Source organism: Salmo salar, chromosome ssa10, assembly GCF_905237065.1.
Source record: "Salmo salar chromosome ssa10, Ssal_v3.1, whole genome shotgun sequence".
NCBI lineage: Eukaryota > Metazoa > Chordata > Actinopteri > Salmoniformes > Salmonidae > Salmo > Salmo salar.
In genome coordinates, this window is record NC_059451.1 from 6,668,631 (window position 1) to 6,694,210 (window position 25,580).

The 25,580-nt window shown below is 40.7% G+C and overlaps 1 protein-coding gene across 17 annotated transcripts in view; it reads right to left on the reverse strand.

The window, feature by feature from the left end:
• The window catches only part of adgrl2a (adhesion G protein-coupled receptor L2a), a 215,429-nt gene that overhangs the window by 77,116 nt on the left and 112,733 nt on the right, over positions 1–25,580 (reverse strand). The gene's annotated exons all lie outside the window — the stretch shown is intronic.

Below are 25,580 nucleotides of genomic sequence, written 5' to 3' on the forward strand. Positions count from 1 at the left end.
TGATGCAAATCTACTTTTGAAATGAGCACTTGGGCTGACAGCAGGAAGTGTCTGATAAGATGCCAACAAAGTGTAACTGATAGCACTCGTGATACCATGTACCAACATGCAATTTAACCTTTAACATTTCGATCATAAAGCATGTCAAAGGAATAATTGGACAAAGAGATAAGGGGCTAATTGAATAATAAATGAAAAGAAAAATGTAATTCCCATTTCCACAAAGAAATACAGTGGGGTCCGAAATGATTGACACCCTTACCAATAATGACTGTATAAAATAAATAATAACAATACTGAGCTATATTGTATGCTCCAAAAAATGTCGAAATGAAATATTTTTTTAATAATCATACAATTGAAAAAGTAATCTTTTTTTTCTCAAAAAGGTAGGGGCCAAAATTATTGACACTCCTAAATTCTTATAAATAAAGTCGTCAAAAGTTTAGTATTTGGTTCCATATTCCTAACACGCAATGACTAAATCAAGCTTGTGACTCTACAAACTTGGATGCATTTGCAGTTCATTTTAGTTGTGTTACAGATTATATCACGTTTCAGACTCAAATGCAGACTGTTACTTCAACACAATGTTTATTACAGCAACAGGGGCAGGCAAACGACAGGAAACAGGAGACAAAGGGCTGAGAGACTTGGGTTTACATCTAGAAGTATACGGAGGGTACGGGGCAACAGAGGACGAACAGCAGAGGGGCTAATGACTTTGGACCATGGGGAAAAGGTCTCGGTTTCCAGGAGTGTAGCAGCGGGGCTATAGCGGCGTGCCAGCGCATCCGGCTTAACATCCTTGGGTACCGGGCGGTGTTGCGGAAGCGAAGTGGCCCGGGCCTTATTGAAACCCTCCCAGAGGTCCTGGTACTTCACGGGAAAGGCAGAGAGGTTTGGGGCAATTTCCAAGCCCCCAGGAAGACGTCCCGGGGTTGGCAGAGCCGATTTCAAGCAATGAGCATGGCACAACGGGCTCCAGCCCACGATGGTACCAGTAGACCAGTCAATCAAGGGATTGTGTCGCTGGAGCCAAGACAATCCCAATACCACAGGTACCTGCGGAGACTCAATTAGCAGGAATTGGATCGCCTTGTTGTGGTCCCCCAAAACACGTAGGTTGATGGGGGTGGTATGGTGGGTGATCGGGCCTATAGAGCGGTCGTCCAACGCTCTGACATTCATGGGAATGGAGAGGGGTTGAGTAGGGATGCCCAGCTCGGACGCCAGAGTAACATCCATAAGACTCTTATCGGCCCCCAAGTCGATGAGTATCTGGAGAGACTTGGACTGGTCGCTTCACCGCAGGGTGGCATGGAGAGGGGGGTGAGTAAGGGGAGAAGCAAAATTATCCTTAAGACCAACCAGAGTACTCATTCCTACCAATGAGCTAGTTCTCTTGAAGGGACAGGTAGACACATAATGACCGGCAGTACCACAATACAGACAACTCTGGGTGTTAAGTCTGCGTACGCGTTCGGTTGAAGACAGCCTAGCCCTGCCGAGCTGCATCGCCTTGGGAAGAGGCAAATCGGCAGTCTTCGGAGGCTCACGGAGGAACTCCGATAAGCTCGAGTCCACTCGGGACTTCCCGGAGTTCATCAAATGCAAGGTGGGATCCTTTCAAAAGCAACTGGGACTGCAATCAGACCTCTTCTAACTCCTAGCCGACCATCAATCCGGATGGTTAAAGTGATGAGTGAGTCAAGATCCGTTGGTAGTTCCCGGGCTGCAAGCTCGTCCTTTACTTCCTCCGATAATCCGTGCAGGAACGTGTCAAACAGCGTTTGCGGGTTCCAGGCACCCTCCTCTGCTAGCGTGCGGAAAGCCACTGCATAGTCCTGCCGAAGCTGGAGTGACTTCCGGGCAGCCTCTCTCCCGGACGCAGGAGCCTCAAACTTCTCACCGCCGCCACGAATACCTCCAGACTGAGGCAGACGGCGGATTGTTGCTCCCACACCACCGTGGCCCAGGCAAGTGCCCTCCCGGACATCAGCGTAATAATGTACGCTATCTTTGAGCGATCCGAGGGGAACGAAGAAGGCTGCAGCTTGAAAACGAGGGAGCACTGGGAGAGAAAGGCCTGGCAGGTTCTGGAATATCCATCGTAGCGCTCTGGGGGAAGTAAGCAGGGTTCCCAGGAAACCGTGGTGATGGCGCTGCTACCAGCCGGGTTACCGAGGGGCTGGGAGGTTATCGTCATTGTAGGCTGCCTAGTAGGCAACCCACAGAATTGCTCCCAAAATGCATCCAATTCTAGGTCGTGACGTTCAGCCACATCCTGGAACCCTTCCATCAGACGGCAAAGCAACTCCTCGTGTCTACCAACAATGGCTCCTTGGGAGAAGATGGCGTTGCGGAGCTGGTCCAAGTCTGCTGGGTCAGTCATGGCCAGTTCGTACTATCACGTTTCAGGTAAGACCCAAATGCAGACTGTGTTGAAGTAACAATGTTTATTACAGCAACAGGGGCAGGCAAATGACAGGTCAAGGCAGGCAGGGGCCGATAATCCAGAATAGTGGCAAAGACACAGGACGACAGGCAGGCTCAGGGTCAGGTCAGGCAGAGTGGTCAGACAGGCGGGCTCAGAGTTAGGACAGGCAAAGGTCAAAACCAGGAGAGTGAGAAAAAAGAGAGACTGAGGAAAAGCAGGAGCTGAGACAAAACGCTGGTTGACTTGACAAACAAGACGAACTGGCAACAGACAAACAGAGAACACAGGTATAAGTACCCAGGGGATAATGGAGAAGATGGCCGACACTTGAAGGGGGGTGGAGACAAGCACAAGGACAGGTGAAACAGATCAGGGCATGACAGATTATTTGATCAATTAAATCAATTAAATTCTAAATAATGTATTCTGACAATTTACTTCGCGGAACTCCCACTTTGAATTTCAATTCAATTAGAGTCTGTTAAACTCTGAGTGACACGTCTAGCTCCATTTACTCTGAAATGCTGATGAGGATCGCAGCGCAATTATCAAGGCAGACGTGCCACTCTAGGGGGTGTCCTGCTGATGGTGGTGTGGCCATTTACAAAATCAAAGAAATTCACCGCCACAAAAATGTAAAAAGGGTAGCATTGGTAAACAAAAACAGCACACTCAGTCATCCCTGATACCAGGAAATGTTGACCTATTTTCAACTGCCATGGTTGGTTTACAGGTTTAACAAGGTTTTCTGTGAAATAGGTTGTTAAAAATTAACTGTTAGCAGTGGGTGGGGGTGAGGTGGGGGATATCTAAATCAGTATGTTGCCTTGCAATCTAAACGTCGTCAAACTGTCATCCTGGCTACAGATTACTGTATCTAGGGCTTTCAGAAGAACAAAATGAGAGGCCTCGTATTAAGCAGCACTCTCCTCCAATAGTCGATATTGACAATCAGTTCTTCCAGAGGCCATCATATATTCATACTGGTGCAGCTGAATGATAAAGTTGTACCGATCCAGCTGAATTCAAAGGGAACTTTTATCCGACCATTTGAGTTCAATCATTCATTACAGGAAACCTCTCTCTCTCTTTCTTTTCATTTGACTAGTTAAGTCTAGTTGAAGCTATTGAATTGAGGTCCATTTCCTGGTTTTGGAGGCATATGAAATCTTAATCTGGACTTCTTTAAATAAATACTAACACCATATATACAGAAGGGGAAGTACAAGGCTGTGTGCTGTCAGGCGGCAGAGATGGAGGTCCTTGGAGAGCCCTGCAAGCACTTCTGTCACTGATATAAATAGTGTAAGCACAGAGCATTATTCAATGCTCAGGATCAAAACCTGACGGACATTTTTCCTTTGGCCTTGTTTGCCTTTCTAAGAACCTAATAGCTACTTGAAACATCATGATTACATTATCCTGAAAAATTACAAGTGAAAATGGCTGAGTTTGTAAAAATGTTCACAGCAGTAACAGGGCTGGTTGAAAAGTAAAATCCAGACTAAAACATATTCTACAATTTGATACAATTACCCCAGCCCTCATCAGAGACCCATTTACATTGATCATTCTCGCTATTGATACGTTCACCCAAAACACATGATCCACAGACCAGACAGGACTAGGCCATGTCATGTTACAGTGATCAATGACCCTGTTATTGAAAACTTACAATAAACCTCATTAGTCTAAAAGAAATCCATACAAATGTGGGCCATTTAGTCATCTTTCATTTCAGAATTGGGAGTACACAGCGGATTGATACAGTCATAATGTACCAGGCAGGGCCGGATTAATGCAGGAGCTTACCCTTCAAGTTAGTGGATTTGGCTATTTCAGCCACACCCGTTGCTGACAGCCATGCAATCTCCCTAGACAAACATTAGCAGAAGAACAGCCTGTACTGAAGAGATCAGTGACTTTCAACATGGCATCGTTGAACAAGTCAGTTTGTCAAATTTTGCCCTGCTAGAGAAATCCTGGTCAACTGTAGTGCTGTTATTGTGAAGAGGAAAAGTCTAGAAGCAACAACGGCTCAGCAAAGAAGTGGTAGGCCACACAAGCTCACAGAACGGAACCGCTGCGTGCTGAAGTGGGTAGTGCGTAAAAATCGTCTGTAATCTTTGTACACGTACTACCGAGTTCCAAACTGCCTCTGAAAGCAACATCAACACAATAACTGTTCGTCGGGAGCTTCATGAAATGGGTTTCCATGGCCGAGCAGCCGCAAACAACCCTAAGATGACCATGCGCAATGCCAAGCATCGGCTGGAGTGGTGTAAAGATAGCCAACATTGGACTCTGGAGCACGTTCTCTGGAGTGATGAATCACACTATACCATCTAGCAGTCCGACGGACAAATCTGGGTTTGGTAGATGCCAGGAGAACGCTAGCCTGCCTGAATGCATAGTGCCAACTGTAAAGTTTGGTGGAAGAGGAATAATGGTCCGGGGCTGTTTTTCAAGGTTTGGGCTAGGCCCCTTAGATCAGCTTTAATACTGCAGATAGATTGTGGCTTCCATCAATGTAATTGTCTGCATAATTTCCAATCCACCATATTTTTTTGTAAATCTACACTAGAGTTCAAAAGTTTGAAGTCACTTAGAAATGTCCTTGTTTTTGAAAGAAAAGCTATTTTTTGTCCATTAAAATAACATCAAATTGATCAGAAATACAGTGTAGACATTGTTAATGTTGTAAATTACTATTGTAGCTGGAAACTGCAGATTGTTTATGGAATATCTACATAGGGGTACAGAGGCACACTTTCAGCAACCATCACTCCTGTGTTCCAATGGCACGTTGTGTTAGCTAATCCAAGTTTATAATTTAAAAAGGCTAATTGATCATTAGAAAACCCTTTTGCAATTATGTTAGCACAGGTAACAACTGTTGTGCTGATTAAATAAGCAATAAAACTGGTTTTCTTTAAGACTAGTTGAGAATCTGGAGCATCAGCATTTGTGGGTTCGACTACAGGCTCAAAATGGCCAGAAACAAAGAACTTTCTTCTGTAACTCGTCAGTCTATTATTGTTCTGAGAAAGGCTATTCCATGCAATAAATTGCCAAGAATCTGAAGATCCCGTACAACGCTGTGTACTACCCCTTCACAGAACAACACAAACTGGTTCTAACCAGAATAGAAAGAGGAGTGGGAGGCCCTAGTGCACAACTGAGCAAGAGGACAAGTACATTAGAGGGTCTAGTTTGAGAAACAGACACCTCACAAGTCCTCAACTGGCAGCTTCATTAAATAGCGCCCACAAAACACCAGTCTCAACGTCAACAGTGAAGAGGTGACTCCAGGATGCTGGCCTTCTAGGCAGAGTTGCAAAGAAAAAGCCATAACTCAGACTGACAATAAAAATAAAAGATTAAGATGGGCAAAAGAACACAGACACTGGACAGAGGAAGATTGGATTTTATTTTAATGGAAAGACAAATCTAAGTTTGAGGTGTTTGGATCACAAAGAAGAACATTCGTGAAATGCAGAAAAAATGAAAAGATGCTGGAGGAGTGCTTGATGCCGTCAGTCAAGCGTGGTGGGGGCAATGTGATGGTCTGGGGGGTGCTTTGGTGGTGGTAAAGTGGGAGATTTGAACAGGGTAAAAGGGATCTTGAAGAAGGAAGGCTATCACTCCATTTTGCAACGCCATGCCATACCCTGTGGACGGTGCTTAATTGGAGCCAATTTCCTCCTACAACAGGACAATTAAAAAAATAATAATAATAATAAATATAATAATAATAATAATAATAATAATAATATATAATAATAATATATATATATATATATATATATATATATATATATATATTTCACCTTTATTTAACCAGGTAAGCTAGTTGAGAACAAGTTCTCATTTACAACTGCGACCTGGCCAAGATAAAGCAAAGCAGTGCGACACAAACAACAACACAGAGTTACACATGGAATAAACAAGCGTACAGTCAATAACACAATAGAAAAAAAAGAAAGTCTATATACAGTGTGTGCAAATGGCGTGAGGAGTTAAGGCAATAAATAGGCCATAGTAGCGAATTAATTACAATTTAGCAAATTAACACTGGAGTGATAGATGAGCAGATGGTGATGTGCAAGTAGAAATACTGGTGTGCAAAAGAGCAGAAAAGTCAATAAAAACAATATGGGGATGAGGTAGGTAGATTGGGTGGGCTATTTACAGATGGGCTATGTACAGCTGCAGTGATTGGTTAGTTGCTCAGATAGCTGATGTTTAAAGTAGTGAGGGAAATATAAGTCTCCAGCTTCAGCGATTTTTGCAATTTGTTTCAGTCATTGGCAGCAGAGAACTGGAAGAAAAGGTGGCTAAAGGAAGTGTTGGCTTTGGGGATGACCAGTGAGATATACCTGCTGGAGCGTGTGCTACGGGTGGGTGTTGTTATCCTGACCAATGAGCTGAGATAAGGCAGAGCTTTACCTAGCATAGACTTATAGATGACCTGGAGCCAATTTATAGATGACCAATGACACAACGCACAGCCCCAAACTGTGCAAGAACTATTTAGGGAAGAAGCAGTCAGCTGGTATTCTGTCTATAATGGAGTGGCCAGCACAGTCACCGGATCTCAACCCTATTGAGCTGTTGTGGGAAAAATTGGACCGTATGGAGGTAAGAAGTGCCTATCAAGTCAATTAAACTTGTGGGCAGTGCTTCAGGAAGCATGGTGTGAAATCTCTTCAGATTACCTCAACAAATTGACAACTAGAACGCCAAAGGTCTGCAAGGCTGTAATTGCTGCAAATAGAGGATTCTTTGACGAAAGCAAAGTTTGATGGAGACAATTATTATTTCAATTAAAAATCATTATTTACAACCTTGTCAGCGTCTTGACTATATTTTCTGTTCATTTTGCAACTCATTTAATGTATGTTTTCATGGAAAACAAGGACATTTCTAAGTGACCCCAACTTTTGAACAGTAGTGTACAGTCGTGGCTAAAAGTTTTGAGAATGACACAAATATACACTTTTCTAACATACAAATTTTCACAAAGTCTGCTGCCTCAGTTTGTATAATGGCAATTTGCATATACTCCAGAATGTTATGAAGAGTGATCAGATGAATTGCAATTAATTGCAAAGTCCCTATTTGCCATGCAAATGGACTGAACCCCCAAAAACATTTCCACTGCATTTCAGTCCTGCCACAAAAGGACCAGCTGACATCATGTCAGTGATTCTCTCGTTAACACAGGTGTGAGTGTTGACGAGGACAAGGCTGGAGATCACTCTGTCATGCTGATTGAGTTCGAATAACTGACTGGAAGCTTCAAAAGGAGGGTGGTGCTTGAAATCATTGTTATTCCTCTGTCAACCATGGTTACCTGCAAGGAAACATGTGCCATCATCATTGCTTTGCACAAAAAGGGCTTCAAAGGCAAGGATATTGCTGCCAGTAAGATTGCACCTAAATCAACCATTTATCGGATAATCAAGAACTTCAAGGAGAGTGGTTCAATTGTTGTGAAGAAGGCTTCAGGGCGCCCAAGAAAGTCCAACAAGCACCAGGACTGTCTCCTAAAGTTGATTCAGCTGCAGGATCGGTGCACCATCAGTACAGAGCTTGCTCAGGAATGGCAGCAGACAGGTGTGAGTGCATCTGCACGCACAGTGAGGCGAAGACTTTTGGAGGATGGCCTGGTGTCAAGAAGGGCAGCAAAGAAGCCACTTCTCTCCAGGAAAAACATCAGGGACAGACTGATATTCTGCAAAAAGTACAGGGATTGGACTGCTGAGGACTGGGTTAAGTCATTTTCTCTGATGAATCCCCTTTCCGATTGTTTGGGGCATCCGGAAAAAAGCTTGTCCGGAGAAGACAAGGTGAGCGCTTACATCAGTCCTGAGTCATGCCAACAGTAAAGCATCCTGAGACCATTCATGTGTGGGATTGCTTCTCAGCCAAGGGAGTGGGCTCACTCACAATTTTGCCTATGAACACAGCCATGAATAAAGAATGGTACCAACATATCCTTCGAGAGCAACTTCGCCCAACCATCCAGGAACAGTTTGGTGACGAACAATGCCTTTTCCAGCATGATGGAGCACCTTGCCATAAGGCAAAAGTGATAACTAAGTGGCTCGGGGAACAAAATATCAATATTTTGGATCCAGGGCCAGGATATTCCCCAGACCTTAATCCCATTGAGAACTTGTGGTCAATCCTCAAGAGGCGGGTGGACAAACAAAAACCCACAAATTCTGACAAACTCCAAGCATTGATTATGCAAGAATGGGCTGCCATCAGTCAGGATGTGGCCCAGAAGTTAATTGACAGCATGCCAGGGCGGATTGCAGAGGTCTTGAAAAAGAAGGCTCTACACTGCAAATATTGACTCTTTGCATCAACTTCATGTAATTGTCAATAAAAGCCTTTGACACAAATGAAATGCTTGTAATTATACTTCAATATTCCATAGTAACATCTGACAAAAATATCTAAAGACACTGAAGCAGCAAACTTTGTGGAAATTAATATTTGTGTCATTCTCAAACTTTTGGCCACGACTATATCTTTCATCTATGCTCTGATGTTCAAAAATTTGAATCCATCTAATCGTATACAATCCACAGATTGCAAGCTGAAGTGAATTACTTTTACTAAGAGTATTAGTATATTAGTAACTGACTGACCAGGTCTCTCCAAATATCCAAACAATGCTATTTCTAGGGTCAATTTTAGATTAATGTTATGCTTTTTCAGCCATTCCTGAGCCTGAGACCAGAAACAGGCTACCTGAGGGAAACACCAGAACAAATGGTCTGTTGATTCTGTATCCTTGCAACCAAAAAATAATTCTGCAGAGATGCGATGATTGTATGCCCCAAATATTCAACATTTTGTTGGTGGCATGAATTCTGTACAATAATTTTAGCTAAAAAGCACAAAGTCTTGAATCTTGCGACACTTTATATATCAACTCATTCACACTTTGCCATGGAATCAGTACATCAAAAATCTGTTTGGCACAGCTGTCAACATCCTGGTCCTCAAATGAAACTGGCATACTTTCCTATTTATGCTATTCAGGGCTTGAACCACACAGTGTATAATATAGAGTGTATACAGTATTCATACAACGGGTGGGTCTAATCCTGAATGCTGATTGGTTAAAACCACATTCCAGCCAGTGTCTATTCCACAAGTTACCACCGGCTAAATCTACGATGTTAAAATACCTATTTACTCTGTTCCAGCTGACTGCAAAATCCACTGTCTCATCAGTCCAACCAGGCACTTTATCAACGTGATCTCCACTATAAAAAGCATCTAGACATTATCTCACATTTCTTTTAGACTAACATTTACTTATCAACAGCGGAGATTTGTATAAACCTTGCTGTCTGTCTCTCCGACATTTGCAACATTGTTTCAATATTCAAATTCAATCGCTCAGCTGTCCCATAGTAATGAATGTGTCGGGAGTCAGGACGAGACAGACAGGCAGGCAGCTTTTCTCAGCCAGTCGAAATCATGAATCAGCTGGCATAATTTTTACGGATATATACAAAGAAATGGCAATTGAAAAAAGGTCAAACGAAATGAAATGCAGCTAGTTTTCAGTCTTCCAGCATCAATTTTAAGTGATTGCGTTAGCTGTGTTGGTGGCTAGCTCCTCTGAACAAAGTCCTGACAAGTGAGCACATTTTCTATGGCAGGTGAAATTGTGCCTCATTAACTCATTGTTATAAATGTCACTAGAAAACAGCTTAAACAAATGCAAATGCAGCTACTTTGCTGTTATTCTGGGTTTCTGACGTGACTGTACGTTAGCAGTAGTTGGCTAGCTAGCAAGCAAGGGATAAGAACGTTGCCAGCCAGTATGGCAATGGAACATTTTGAACGAACGACTGGGTCGCGTCCATAGATGCAGAACAAAAAGACTGAATGATTGGGTCCCGTCTCTGGCAACCGAACCAATAGAACGAACGACCAGCCAGCTTGGGTAGCAACCCTAGATTTGTGTAGAAACTATATCTTGTGGAAGGATGAAATAGTATGAATAAATTCATCTAAATAACGTTTTTTTATGAAAATATGTCAATCATTATAACAACAGCCGTGCCAATATATCCTCCAAACACCGGCTTCTCGGGCAATATCACTTAAATATTAGATATGTAGGATATATTTTTTGTTTTTATATACAGTACATATACAGATATAGCTTTTGTTGCATTGTGGCCATAGACATAGAATCCATAGAAGGGTTTTGGAACCTCTAACCCTGGCAATTTGACTGTTAAACTCATGGGTCCATTAGCAATGGTTGCCAGTCGTGACTTGAATGGGAACTGCCATCTATGGCTTATATTTATATGGTTGGTTGCGGCTGCCTGTTAGCCTTTATCAAATTTCTAAATACAATCGCGGGAAAAACGTACAGTTTGGAAAGGAACCCCTACCAGTGAAAAGAGAAGACTAATCTCTGTTGAACCAATATACATTTTTTTTTTGTGAACAGCAGCATTGTTTTTTAAAGTAGCTCACCTTGAGCGCATCGGCTTCACCGTGAGTAGTAGGCTATGGCTTCATCTTCATTATTAGGTGAGTTAGTGTGCCACTGGAAATTGTATTTAGTAGCCTGCTGTAGCAAATAAAATATATATTATAGGCTATTGCCTTATAATATTGTACAATCTGTGTATCACTACATTGGCCTGGGCAATTGTTCGTTTGAATTCAAGACCAGATTGATCCATATTTGTCAGTGTCAGGGTAGCCACTCATTTTGGTAATTTGCGTGGTATTAAAAAATATTCAGCTACTATAATGTCTTCTGACATGTAAATTACGTACAAAGGCACATTTTTGGGGGGGACACTTAACAAATATGACTTGTTTCAGGAAACTAGGCGTATGTCGCACGTCACTACTTTACAGGTGTCACGCCCTGACCATAGAGATCCTTATTATTCTCTATGTTTGGTAAGGTCAGGGTGTGACTCGGGTGGGAAACTATGTTTTCTGTTTCTATGTTTTTGGGCCGAGTGTGGTTCCCAATGAGAGGCAGCTGTTTATCGTTGTCTCTGATTGGGAATCAAACTTGGGCAGCCTGTTTTCTTCCTGTGTTGGTGGCGGGAGGTTCTGTCACGCTTGTGTGTAGGAACGGACCAAGGCGCAGCGGGAGTATTGTTCCACATCTTTTATTTTGAATGTGAAACTTAGACAGACAAACAATAAACCATACACAAAATGACAAACCGTGACGACAGAGGTGCAACATGCACTAACTCAAAATAATCTCCCACAAACACAGGTGGGAAAAACAACTACTTAAATATGATCCCCAATTAGAGACAACGATGACCAGCTGCCTCTAATTGGGAATCATACAAAACCCCCAACATAGAAAAAATAAACTAGATAAACCCCCCAGTCACGCCCTGACCTACTCTACCATAGAAAATAAGAGCACTCTATGGTCAGGAAGTGACAACAGGAGCAGCATTTGAACGTAAATATGCTTTTTTTTTTACTTTCATGTTCCATAAAAACAAACTTGTATTCCATCCATAAATACAAACAAAAGTATTAAATTACGAGACCAGTTGGTTTAGCCATGGAAAAAGATAGGAACCTTCCACTAGCCATGATTGGCTGAGATCATGTATGGGCTGGATATGCCGGTTTGGACTGGTATGCCATGTACAGTTGAAGTCGGAAGTTTACATACACTTAGGTTGGAGTCATTAAAACTCATTTTTCAACCACTCCACAAATTTCTTGTTAACAAACTATAGTTTTGGCAAGTCGGTTAGGACATCTACTTTGTGCATGACACAAGTATTTTTTCCAACAATTGTTTACAGACAGATTATTTCACTTATTATTCACTATCACAATTCCAGTGGGTCAGAAGTTTATATACACTAAATTGACTGTGCCTTTAACCTGTTGGGGCTAGGGGGCAGTATTGACAATTTTGGAAAAAATATGTGCCCATAACACGTTTAAATGTTTCACTCATGTTGGCTGCGGTGAAGGAGAGTCCGCAGGTTTTGGTAGCGGGATGTGTCGTTGGCACTGTATTGTCCTCAAAGAAGTTGTTTAGTTTGTCTGGGAGCAAGACATCGGGGTCATCGGCTGGTTTTCTTTTTGTTGTCCGTGATTAACTGTAGACCCTGCCACATACCTTGTGTCTGAGCCGTTGAATTGCGACTCTACTTTGTCTCTATACTGACACTTAGCTTGTTTGATTGCCTTGCGGAGGGAATAGCTACACTGTTTGTATTCGGTCATGTTTCCGGTCGCCTTGCCCTGATGGGGCTAGGGGGCAGTATTTTCACAGCCGGATGAAAAACGTACCCAATTTGAACAGGTTACTACTCTGGCCCAGAAACTAAAATATGCATATTATTAGTAGATTTGGATAGAAAACACTCAGAAGTTTCTAAAACTGTTTGAATGGTGTCTGTGAGTATAACAGAACTCATATGGCAAGCAAAAACCTGAGAGAAATCCTACCAGGAAGAGGAAATGTGGATGCATGGGCTCTCTTCAAGTCATCTCCTATTGAATACACAGTGACATAGTAATAATTGTGCACTTCCTACGGCTTCCACTAGATGTCGACAGTCTTTACAAAGTTGTTTGAAGCTTCTCCGATGAACAGAGCCCAAATGACAAGGAGGGGAAGTTGTTGAGGCAGGGGGTGACATCACTTCTTGGGGCGCGTTCACGAGGGTGGATCCTCCCGTTCCAAAACCTTTTTCAAGACACAGGAACCGTCCGGTTGAAATATTATTGAATCTTCACGTTCTGAAGGCCCTAAAGTTTGATGTTTTACAACGTTTGACATGTTTGAACGAACGTAAATACAACTTTTTTTTACTTTGTCGCGACATCATCCGCGCGCTTTCTACAATTGGAGTAGCTTACTGGACGCACGAACAACAAGGAGTTATTTGGACATAAATTATGGACTTTATCGAACAAAACAACATTTGTTGTGGACCTGGGATTCCTGGAAGTGCCTTCTGATGAAGATGATCAAAGGTAAGGGAATATTTCTAATGCAATGTAAGATTTTAGATGTCCCCAAGATGGCGGCTATCTGTATAGCCTAGTGTATTTTTCTGAGCTCAGTACTTAGATTATTGCAAAGAGTGCTTTCCTCGTGAAGCTTTTTTGAAATCTTTTATAGCGTTTGCATAAAGGAGATGTTCATCTATAATTCTTTGAATGACAGTTTAATTTTATATCAATGTTTATGGCAAGTATTTTTGTAAATTGTGGCGATGATTCACCGGCAGTATTTGAGGGAAAATATTTTCTGAACGTCACGCGCCGATGTAAAATGCTGTTTTTATATATAAATATTAACTTTATCGAACAAAAAATGCATGTATTGTGTAACATGATGTCCTAGGAGTGTCATCTGATGAAGATCGTCAAAGGTTAGTGCTGCATTTAGCTGTGTTTTGGGTATTTGTGATGCATGCTAGTTGCTTTGAAAATGGCTGTGTGATTATTTTTGGCAGGGTACTCTCCTAACATAATCTAATGTTTTGCTTTCGCTGTAAAACCTTTTTGAAATCGGACAACGTGGTTCGATTCAGGGGAAGTGCATCTATAAAATGGTGTAAAATAGTCATGTGTCTGAGAAATTGAAGTTATAGCAAACGTCCCACCTTGCCCAGGGAGGTTAAACAGCTTGGAAAATTCCAGAAAATTATGTCATGTCTTTAGAAGCTTCTGATAGGCTAATTGACATCATTTGAGTCAATTGGAGGTGTACCTGTGGATGTATTTCAAAGCCTACCTTCAAACTCAGTGCCTCTTTGCTTGACAGCAAGGGAAAATCTAAAGAAATCAGCCACGACCTCAGAAAAAACTTTGTAGACCTCCACAAGTCTGGTTCGTCCTAGGGGGCAATTTCCAAACGCCTGAAGGTACCACATTCATCTGTACAAACAATAGTATGCAAGTATAAACACCATGGGACCACGCAGCCGTCATACCGCTCAGGAAGGAGATGCATTCTGTCTCCTAGAGATGAACGTACTTTGGTGCAAAAATTGCAAATCAATCCCAGAACAACAACAAAGGACCTTGTGAAGACGCTGGAGGAAACGGGTACAAAAGTATCTATATCCACAGTAAAACGAGTCCTATATCGACATAACCTGAAAGGCCGCTCAGCAAGGAAGAAGCCACTGCTCCAAAACCGCCATAAAAAAGCCAGACAACGGTCTGCAACTGCACATGGGGACAAAGACTGTACTTTTTGGGGAAATGTCCTCTGGTCTGATGAAACAAAAATGGAACTGTTTGGCCATGATGATCATTGTTATGATTGGAGGAAAAAGGGAGAGGCTTGTATGCTCGAAGAACACCATCCCAACCGTGAAGCATGGGGCTGGCAGCATCATGTTGTGGGGGTGCTTTGCTGCAGGAGGGACTGGTGCACTTCAAAGTAGATGGCATCATGAGGGGGGAAAATTACGTGGATATATTGAGGCAACATCTCAAGACATCAGTCAGGAAGTTAAAGCTTGTTCGCAAATTGGTCTTCTTGGACAATGACCCCAAGCATACTTCCAAAGTTTTGGCAAAATGGCTTAAGGACAACAAAGTCAAGGTATTTAGTGTGGCCATCACAAAGCCCTGACCTCAATCCCATAGAAAATTTGTGGGCAGAACTTGAAAAAGACTGTGCGAGCAAGGAGACCTAAAAACCTGACTCTGTTTACACCAGCTATATCAGGAAGAATCGGCCAAAATTCACCCAACTTATTTTGAGAAGCTTGTGGAAGGCTACCTGAAATGTTTGACCCAAGTTAAACAATTTAAAGGCAATGGTTATTCTGACATTTCACATTCTTAAAATAAAGTGGTGATCCTAACTGACCTAAAACAGGGAATTTTTACTAGGATTAAATGTCAGGAATTGTGAAAAACTGAGTGTAAATGTATTTGGTTAAGGTGTATGTACACTTCCGACTTCAACTTTAGCAAGCTTCTGTCTATAAAGTGAGCTGTTCAGTATGTGCTGACAGTCCTTTCTACCGAACCATTTTTGAAAGATATAACTTTAGCCTTTTCAGAACTACAACATTTTGCTACTTTTCTCAAAAACATGAATGCCCTGAATTTAGTAGGAGCTATCGACAGATCAGTAGGAACAAGTGATGGGCTACTTTCTGCACACGCCACAATCAGTGAACCAGTGTGACTTGACACAAGAATGGACAAATAAGATGTGACTACAAACAAAACTGAGTTAAATGGTTCCAGTCTGTCGTGAAGCTACATTTACAAGATATAATTGTCAGATAAAAAGGATTATTTTAGTTAGCTAGCAAACGTTAGCTTGCTGGCCCGCTAGCCAACATTACCTGTAGTAATATTATTCAAATCAGAAACCCATTTGTATTGCAAGACACAGCCTAATGTTAGCTAGTTAACATTGAACCTAGTTTGTTAGCTTTAGTTACCTGCAGATTCATACTACAGCTATGACAATGGTTGTATTGGTAGTAGTATGAGTTGGGGATGTGCCAGTTCATTATTTAGCTACCCAGCTAGCTACATGCCCAAACAAAATACTCCACTTCGGCCGGATTATTACATGACCCATCAAATTAGCATCACCGGGGGAAAACTACCTGCCCTCCAGGACACCTACAGGACCGGATGTCACAGGAAGGTCAAAAAGATCATCAAGGACAACAACCACCCGAGCCACTGCCTGTTCACCTTCACTATCATCCAGAAGGCGAGGTCAGTACAGGTGCATCAAAGCTGGGACCGAGAGACTGAAAAACAGCTTCTATCTCAAGGTCATCGGACTGTTCAATTCTGTTAAATAGACATCACTAGCACATTATAGGCTGCTGCCCTATATTCATAGACTTGGACTCACTGGCCACTTTAATAATGGAACAGTAGTCACTTTAATAATGTTTACATATTTTGCATTACTTATATGTATATACACTGTATTCTATCCTATTCTACTGTATCTTAGTCTATGCCGCTCTGACATTGCGCATCCAAATATTTATGTATTCTTAATTCCAATCCTTTACTTTAGATTTTTGTGTATTGTTGTGAAATTGTTAGATATTATTGTTAGATATAACTGCACTGTTAGAACTACAAATACAAGCATTTGTGATCCGATTCAGGAAACTAGGCGTATGTCGCAAGTCACAACTTCACAGGAGAAATGCCTTCTTGAACATGTGAACTTTCATGTGCCTTAATAACAAACTTGTATGCAATCTGTAAATACAAATAAAATGATTAAATTACGAGCCTTGTTGGTTAAGCAACAGATGTCAGACTTTTGACTAGACTTGATTGGCTGAGATAATGAGTGGGCTGCACATGCCGAGAGAGGAGTTGGTCTTCCATAGAAGGCTTATGTCCATTTGACCTCATCAGTCTTTGTTGGTAATCCTGTCGAACGGAGCTTTTTTTATGTATTGTGTAGTGGAGCTGCATAAGTGTTGCTCTCCACTTTCTGGAGGATCAAGTCCTTAAATCAGTGGAATTAGAGTATGATAGCTAAAGAGATGGAGAAAACACCCGTCTCTGGATTACATCTTCAAACTAAGGGCAACCGTGGCATGGCATTCCTGACAGGGTGATGCATCCATCATGCATGATGATGTCTACAGGTAAGATAGTCTAGCGTTAGCAAGCTACATTTTCAAATATTACACGTTATCTAATTTTGACAGAAAGTGGTTTCATTTCAAGCTAAAGTGTACTGTTAGCTTGCTAAAGTCAGCTGGCGGGCTCCCTAGCTGATGTTATTATTCGTTTCCCAGAGCCATTTGCTGTTCTAGTTAGAGCCTAATGTTAGCTAGCTAACATTGAACATGGTTGGTTAGCTCCCAGCACTGCGGCATTGTTGGCATTGTTCATTGTTGTTTAACTAGCTAAATTCAGCTGGCTGGCTCGTTAGCTAACGTTACGTGACGTGTATACAACACCTGTTGAATATGGCCTGTGTCAGTAAACGTCTGCAAAAAAGCGTAATGAAATTGTTGCCAGCAGAGTTGGTTAGGCTGTTTTCATGTTATTCAGAGGTAAACAAATCATTGGTCAGAACATCAAGTGTGTGCTCTGAGAGCGCAACGAGATGGGTGGGGCTAAAGCTTAAGAGGGTGTGAACGAAGCTGAATGGGTGTAGACAAAGTAGATCTCTTCACTAGATAGCAAAACATTCAAAGGCGATTTTCTCAAAAAAGTGAATTTACAAGTTGATCAATTTTCAAAGCAGAATTACTTTCCCATTGTTTCTCAAATGCAGAAGATGATACACTTTTTTTGTAGCTCTGAGTCTCTACTTTTATCTAATGTAAAAATAAAAAAATAAAAAAAATTCTACATAAAACCGAATCCAGGTGGTGAGTCACATTTCCCTACACCCGCAATAATATCTGCTAAACAAGTGTATGTGACAAATACGATTTGATTTGTCTGGGGGTGATTACGATCATCGATTGTATTTCATGAACATGTGTACATGTCTAGACAAAAGTGTCGTGTAAGCGTCATCTAATAAAGATAAAATATTTATGACACTTTCTGTTTTTGATATTGCTACTATGCAAGTACAAGTTTATTATTTATTTTTTTCAACTTTACTTAACCAGGTAGGCCAGTTGAGAACAAGTTCTCAATTACAACTGCGACCTGGCCCAGAAAAGCAAAGCAGTGTGACAAAAACAACACAGAGTTACACATAAACAAACGAACAATCAATAACACAATAGAAAAATCTATGTACAGTGTGTGCAAATGTAGAAGAGTAGGGAGGTAAGGCAATAAATAGGCCATAGAGGCGAAATAATAACAACTTAGCATTAACACTGGAGTGATAGCCAGGTCGATGAAGACGGCTGCACAGTACTGTCTTTTATCGATGGCGGTTATGATAAGGTTGATATCGTGCTGTGCAGACTGGCAGGAATTGACTGGACTGAGGCTGGCTGATGTCCTAGTTAACGGTGATGACCGCTAGCAGTGGCAAACTGACTACTAGCTAGTAGCTAGTTAGCTTCTGATGGGGGTTCCGGTTGTAACGTGTAAAAAATAGCAGATCCGTACCACATTGGGTGAGGTGGGTTACAGGAGAGTATGTTCAGTCAGTAGATGGAAATTGAGATAAAAAATATATACAAGGGCCATTTTCTCAAAAGTGGGGTTACAAGTTTATCAACTTTCAAAGCAGAATTACTTTCCCATTGTTCCTCAACTGCAGTGTATGATATACCATTTTCTAGCTCTCAAATGTTCCCCATGTTCACCACTTGAGCTTATGCCACATCACAAATGTTATTATCGGTTTATTATAAAGGGCCTTTTTCTTCAACAGTAAATTTACCACACATCAAATTGCATCTTGGTGCAAGGATTTGTTCACAGAAAATGATGGTGTTTGGGGTAAAATAAAAACAAAGCCCTGGGGCCTATTCTGGCCCTGATACTAGTAAACAATGTATTACTAGTACAATTTTAAATATTAAAATAATAATACTATAAATTACATATTATTTAAAATCTGTACTAAAACTGTATATCCTTGCAGGTCCACATATGTTGGGGAGGGGTCTCAGTTAAACATTTCTCTACAGACAATCACCCACTTGAGCTGCCTAATTGCTTGCAGCTGGCCATTCTAATTGAGCTTCAGCAGTCCTACGGCTATTTTCATAAAATCACGGTGCTCATATAAAACCCGATTTAAAAATAACTCCTACTGCCAACAAGATCCATCAAAGTCATTGCGTCTATGTGATACTCTACAAGACAGCAGTTCATTATGTTGTGAACCATTTTTGATTACAGGAGGGTTTATTTAGATGATGTGCTTTCTTATCTCAGATTAGTTGTGGAAAAACATTAAAGAAAGTAATGCCGGCTGTGTGTCCTAAACATATGATGGCGTAATTATAAGAGAGAACATACATAGTTGTATGCCAGTTGTCCCACATATGGAGTTTTTCAGCTCATTTCAGCTCAAAAAAGGGAAAGAACAGTACCCCATTTTGACTTGTGGAAATGTAGAAGATCAGACCTCCTGACTATAACACTGACTTTGCATTCCAATACCCAGTGAAGATCATTATGTTTTGAAGATAATTGATGTTGGCTGCTTAGGCATTGTTTCATTGGATTTTCTTTCCAAATTTCCTAAAATTGTGATATAACACAAAAAGCTTTTTTTATTTTTTATATTTGGATCATGAGTAAAATCATGCAGTATATGATTTATTTTATTAGAATTTTGAACCAAACGTGACCTTTGTCCTAAGGTTGTGGGACATTGACCTTAAGTAAATTTATGAAAATAAATTATTTACTTCCCTTCACCTACTCTTGTAGTTATAACACAGAAGTTTATTTCAAGAAACAATAGTCCCCAAGTCTATTCATGATATTACCAAATAGTTCTGACTACATTTTGTTCCTAAAAGCAATATCCACTTGATGTGACATAATTCTGGGATTAAACAAAGAGTCAGCATTTGGACACTATTGCGCTGGGAAGGGTTCTCTTGCAATGAGGAAGTACAGAAGACATGGATGGAGCACATGGCCTGAACAGATTGTAAACTTGATCAGAAATATTTATCAAAATATTGCACTTCTCTGCCATTGAAATTAAAGGGGTCAGTTTCTTAGTCATTTGGTGTAACGCCTTTTGAATTTATATATGAAAATAATTCAGATTTCTTAACAATTGAAATATAAAATACAATGAAAACATGTGAAATCTTATGGAAGGCTTACTGTTAAAAATAAGGCCCCAAATGGACCATACAGCCTGAGATTTCTAACTGTGTGACAGCTTTCTTTTTCCTGGCTGTGACATGAAGATGGTGTCACACCTGAGGAAATACAGTAGCAGTCACTCCAGGGGACATAACCAATTAATAAACTTCTATAATTAACTTTTTAAAATGTATTTTTCATCAAATAACACGTATTTGCATTAGATTTATTTGTATCCTGTTGCAATTTTGATCCTTTTAAGTGGTTATGAGTACAATATTTATATACTGTATTAATTCTCCCACGCATGGTTTCTCACTCTCGGCAGGTGACCATTCCTCTGGTGACCTCTGAGTCTGTCTCTGCCCTCTGGGAAGGGTCAAATTAGTTTTACCTCTCCCTAGTGATGATGCAGGTGCCCACAAGTGTGCTTGGGTCTCATCAATCACTGGAGGATTGGGCCCCTGCGCGTCGCTGTGTGCCCAGGTAAACCTCAATGTTTCAGGGTTGATCCTGGTTGATCCTGCCAGCATTTTCTATCAAATGAAATGTGTGCCGAATACAACAGGTTTAGACCTTTCCGTGAAATGCTTAATTACAAGCCCTTAACCAACAATGCAGTTTTAAGAAAATAATTACTAAATAAAGTAACACAATAAAATAACAATAACGAGGCTATATACAGGGGGTACCGATTCAATGTGCGTGGGTACAGGTTAGTCAAGGTAATTGAGGTAATATGTACATGTACAGTAGGTAGGGGTAAAGTGACTACGCATAGATAATAAACAGCGAGTAGCAGAAGTGTAAACAAATGCAAATAGTTTGGGTATCCATTTGATTAATTGTTCAGCAGTCTTTTGGACCTAGACTTAGTGCTCCGGTACCACTTGCCGTGAGGTAGCAGAGTGAACAGTCTATGACTTGGGTGAATGGAGTCTTTGGCAATTTTTTGGGACTTCCTCTGACACCGCTTAGTATAGAGGTCCTGGATGGCAGGAAGCTTGGCCCCAGTGATGTACTGGGCCATACGCACTACCCTCTGTAGAACCCTACAGTCGGATGCAGAGCAGTTGTCATACAAGACGGTGATGCAACCAGTCAGGATGCTCTTGATGGTGCAGCTGTAGAACTTTTTGAGGATCTGGGGACCCATGCAAAATCTTTTCAGTCTCCTGAGGGGGAATAGGCGTTGTCATGCCTTCTTCACATACCAAACATTAAGCTAAGCAAGTCCAAAGATTAAGCCAGTCTGTACAGTGAAAGTGTGAATGGCTCATTAGATCAGCTATGGTTTGATTAATCGCTCCAATGTTACTTAGATAACTGTGGCAATTCTAGATGTGAGATAGTGTGCTGAAATTTGGGAATGCGTGGATTTAGCAGACCCAAACCTATTTTTACATAGAGAGAGCAGGTAATTTCCATGCAAAGGATCCATGAGCACCAGCATGTGAAGTTCATAGGAACATGTCAAATTGGGTGTCAAACTAAAGCTAAGAGTCTATTTGTTTTTGAAATTATGGAATTTATACCAAATTTAACCACTATCCATCCTAAAAATGTGAAATAAACAAAGGCTTTGATTTCTTGTCAAACAGATGAAAAATGGGTCTTAGAAAACATCTCCCAGAAAAAGTCTTAAAAAGTATTAGAAATACATCAAAACACAATAATGTTGAAGTAAAGACCCCTGCCAACTATTATCAACACATATTTAGTTTTGGATCCATTTTTCTGCCTTCTGTAAGTTTAAGAAACATTGCCTTATGCCTTGGAAATTCCGCTACCAAAAACCCACATAGTTTTAAGATATTTTCGAAGGATAATGAAAGTTGACAGAAGTAACAAGGTAGACCTATCAATTAGTTGTAGTGTTTTTGCTTAAGAATTAAGTGATTAAAACTCAAATTTCCCCAAAAATCGGTAACTGAATTTCTGCAATTGAATTGGATACAATAGGAAATCATAGTAGTCACAAACCACAGTTGAGTACATAGGTTTGGACAGTACTGGACAGCACAGTAAAGACAAGTAGAGTATAGTTCAGTACTGTGCAGTAGAGTTCAGTACAGTACACAGTAGAGCACACTAGAGTTGAGTACACAATAATACTGTACTGAACTCTACTCGATTGTACTCTACTGCACAGTAATCTACTAAATTCTATTGTACTTAACTGAACTCTACTCTGTGCTGCTGTACTTTGATGTCCAAACTCGTGAAACAGACTTCTATGATTGGTTCAGATTTGGCCTAGTCCGAACCAACCAAATGTGGTCTTGTTTGGGTGCAGAGCTCATTAAAATAATAGCAAGTGTATAGAAAAATACACAAAAGGTATACATTTTCATATTTGGGTATCTATTTAGGATACATCACCGTTACCGGGTGTAAATCCACTTCACTTATTGTAGTTCAGTAAACAAAATAGATTTTTTTTCAACGTCATGTCATCGTTGACAACCCATTCATTTTGCAGACATAGTTGAATCTTAATTCAGAGCAGATTTTGGACAACATGGACAAATAAAAAAACGAGATTCAGTGACCAAACATTGAGCACAGTTCTACCAGTAATCTTTTTTTTTGTAAAATGTTCAGTGTAAATCGTTAAAAGTAGTCCTAGTGCATATAGTTGTATGGTTTGTTAAACTTTTAAATCAATGTTTTTGTTTGGCATACATTTTAAGTGAAGTGAGTCTGTTACTGTGGAATTGCCCCACATTTCATTAATGTCTTGTGATCTTGGGTGCTAATTCAAGCTGTCCCTAATGATAGAATTATGAAAATGAATTGTTTTGCATTCATCCATTAATATGTTATGCAAACAATATGTTATTATAGTGTGAAGACTAGATAAAAGAAAACATACTACTCAATCCTAACTTCAAATACATGTGTTTTCCGTGGCTTTCATATAAAGCATGTATTGATGTCAATGGAAGATTTTCACAAAATATGACGTTATCTAGTGTTAGTATTTGGCTCAGCGTGATACAGTGGTGCGAATGGTCAGAATAGTTGTTGGTTTTTTTTCATTCATTTTCTCTGACTGGCATGAGCTGGTTTAAAACATACAAGAACCATTTTATCCAAAAAATGCTAAACTTTTATGGACACAGTATGCATTAAAAACAAAACGAGATAAATTATAACGTCAATGCAACCGAAAGCAGTCACTTGCTGATACAGTTTACTCGCTGATGGAAGCCAGCTAGTTTATTCAACACTATCACAATGGAGGGTCATTTTCCCATAGACACCTTTGTAAAGTCTGTGGAACCATTGCCTTTGTTCTAACAAGATACACCCTTTTCACATTATTGTGCCGACCCCATCCGTACTCTGCTAGCTCGGATACATTATTTTCATATTGCCCCTTCCAGCACGGTTCCAGCAACGATGGTGGATGTTTATCCAGGACCATGCAGTCAGAGGAGTTTGGCTTGGTTTGGCTGGCTCATTAGTGTGAAAAGGCTATCAGAGGCTTGGGTGAAAAGATGTTGGAGAACGTCTAAGGACAATGTTTGATCCAGTGGGCAGTTTCTCTGTGACTATATGTCTGAGCCTGTGTGCTACTCAGCAGGGTCACACATATGGGGTATTAAAACCTCTCAGGCCAGATCAACCGTGGGAGTCAGCTATCTGACATCATCAAATACGACTTGACAATAACCCCCCTGAATACAATGCAACTCTGTTTTATTTCATTATTTCTTATTTCCCCAGACAGATTTGCCAGAGTTGCTGACATTCTCAAATGATCCAATATCTTGGGTTGTGGCGCTCGTACGTCATGCCATCCCATGCACTTTGTCTCACTGCAACCCTGTGTGACAAGACCTTGTGTATTAAGATGCACAACTATACTACGGGTTGTTTACTGAGGTGTGCAGGTGTTCATATCTATTCCAGCCACATTCAAGCAATGCTTTGTGTAGTCAGAGAAAGTGTTCATTATTAGAATATTAACCCATTTTGTATTATGAAAATCAGTGTATTGCTAAAAAGACTATCCTGAGCCCTATACTACGAATATAGTTTGTGGAGTTAGCGAGGCAACTTTGGTCAACTCAGAGTTCAACTTCGGATAACCGGTACCACGAAACCGGCTCACCTTATAGCCAGGAAAATGTATATGGCAACGAATCCTTCAGATCTAACCTGCTCCGGGGCAGGCAAACTCATGGCTAACTACATTTATACTGAATAAAGAATCTAAGCAGCAAGGTGAAGACCAATTAAATCAGATACTCTCCCTCGCAAAGATAGTGTCATCATCCACTTCATTCGAGGAAGACATTTGATAACATATTTTATTACTCAAATGTTTTTTGTGTGTAAAAACATAGTAATGTTAACATGCCTATCACATCACACATTAAATAATGACAAATGCATTTGGAACTTTAAGCACAGTAAAATGTCTGTATGAATTAATACATACACCTGAAATCACTGGCCACTATATAAAATTGAACACTAGTCACATTTATAATGTTTATATATTTTGCAATACTCATCTCATACAGTTGAAGTCAGAAGTTTACATACACCTTAGCCAAATACATTCAAACTCAGTTTTTCACAATTCCTGACATTTAATCCTCGTAAAGAATTCCCTGTTTTAGGTCAGCAAGGATCACCATTTTATTTTAAGAAAGTGAAATGTCCGAATTATAGTAGAGAGAATTATTTATTTCAACTTTTGTTTCTTTCATCACAGTCCCAGTGGGTCAGAAGTGTACATGCACTCAATTAGTATTTGGTAGCATTGCTTTAAATTGTTTAACTTGGGTCAAATGTTTCGGGTAGCCTTCCACAAGCTTCCCACAATAAGTTGGGTGAATTTTGTCCCATTCCTCCTGACAGAGCTGGTGTAACTGAGTCAGGTTTGTAGGCCTCCTTGCTCGCACATGCTTTTTCAGTTCTGCCCACAAATTTTCTATAGGATTGAGGTCAGGGCTTTGTGATGGCCACTCCAATACCTTCACTTTGCTGTCCTTAAGCCATTTTGCCAAAACTTTGGAAGTATGCTTGGGGTCATTGTCCATTTGGAAGACCCATTTGCGACCCAATCTTTAACTTCCTGACTGCTGTCTTGAGATGTAGCTTCAATATATCCACGTAATTTCAGCTACAGCCTTCCCTGTAGCTCAGTTGGTAGAGCATGGTGTTTGCAACACATGGTGTTCGCAACGCCAGGGTTGTGGGTTCGATTCCCACGGGGGGCCAGCACAGAAAAAATGAAATGAAATGTATGCATTCACTACTGTAAGTCGCTCTGGATAAGAGCGTCTGCTAAATGACTAAAATGTAAAAAAATGTAATGTAAATGTAATTTTCCTCCCTCATGATGCCATCTATTTTGTGA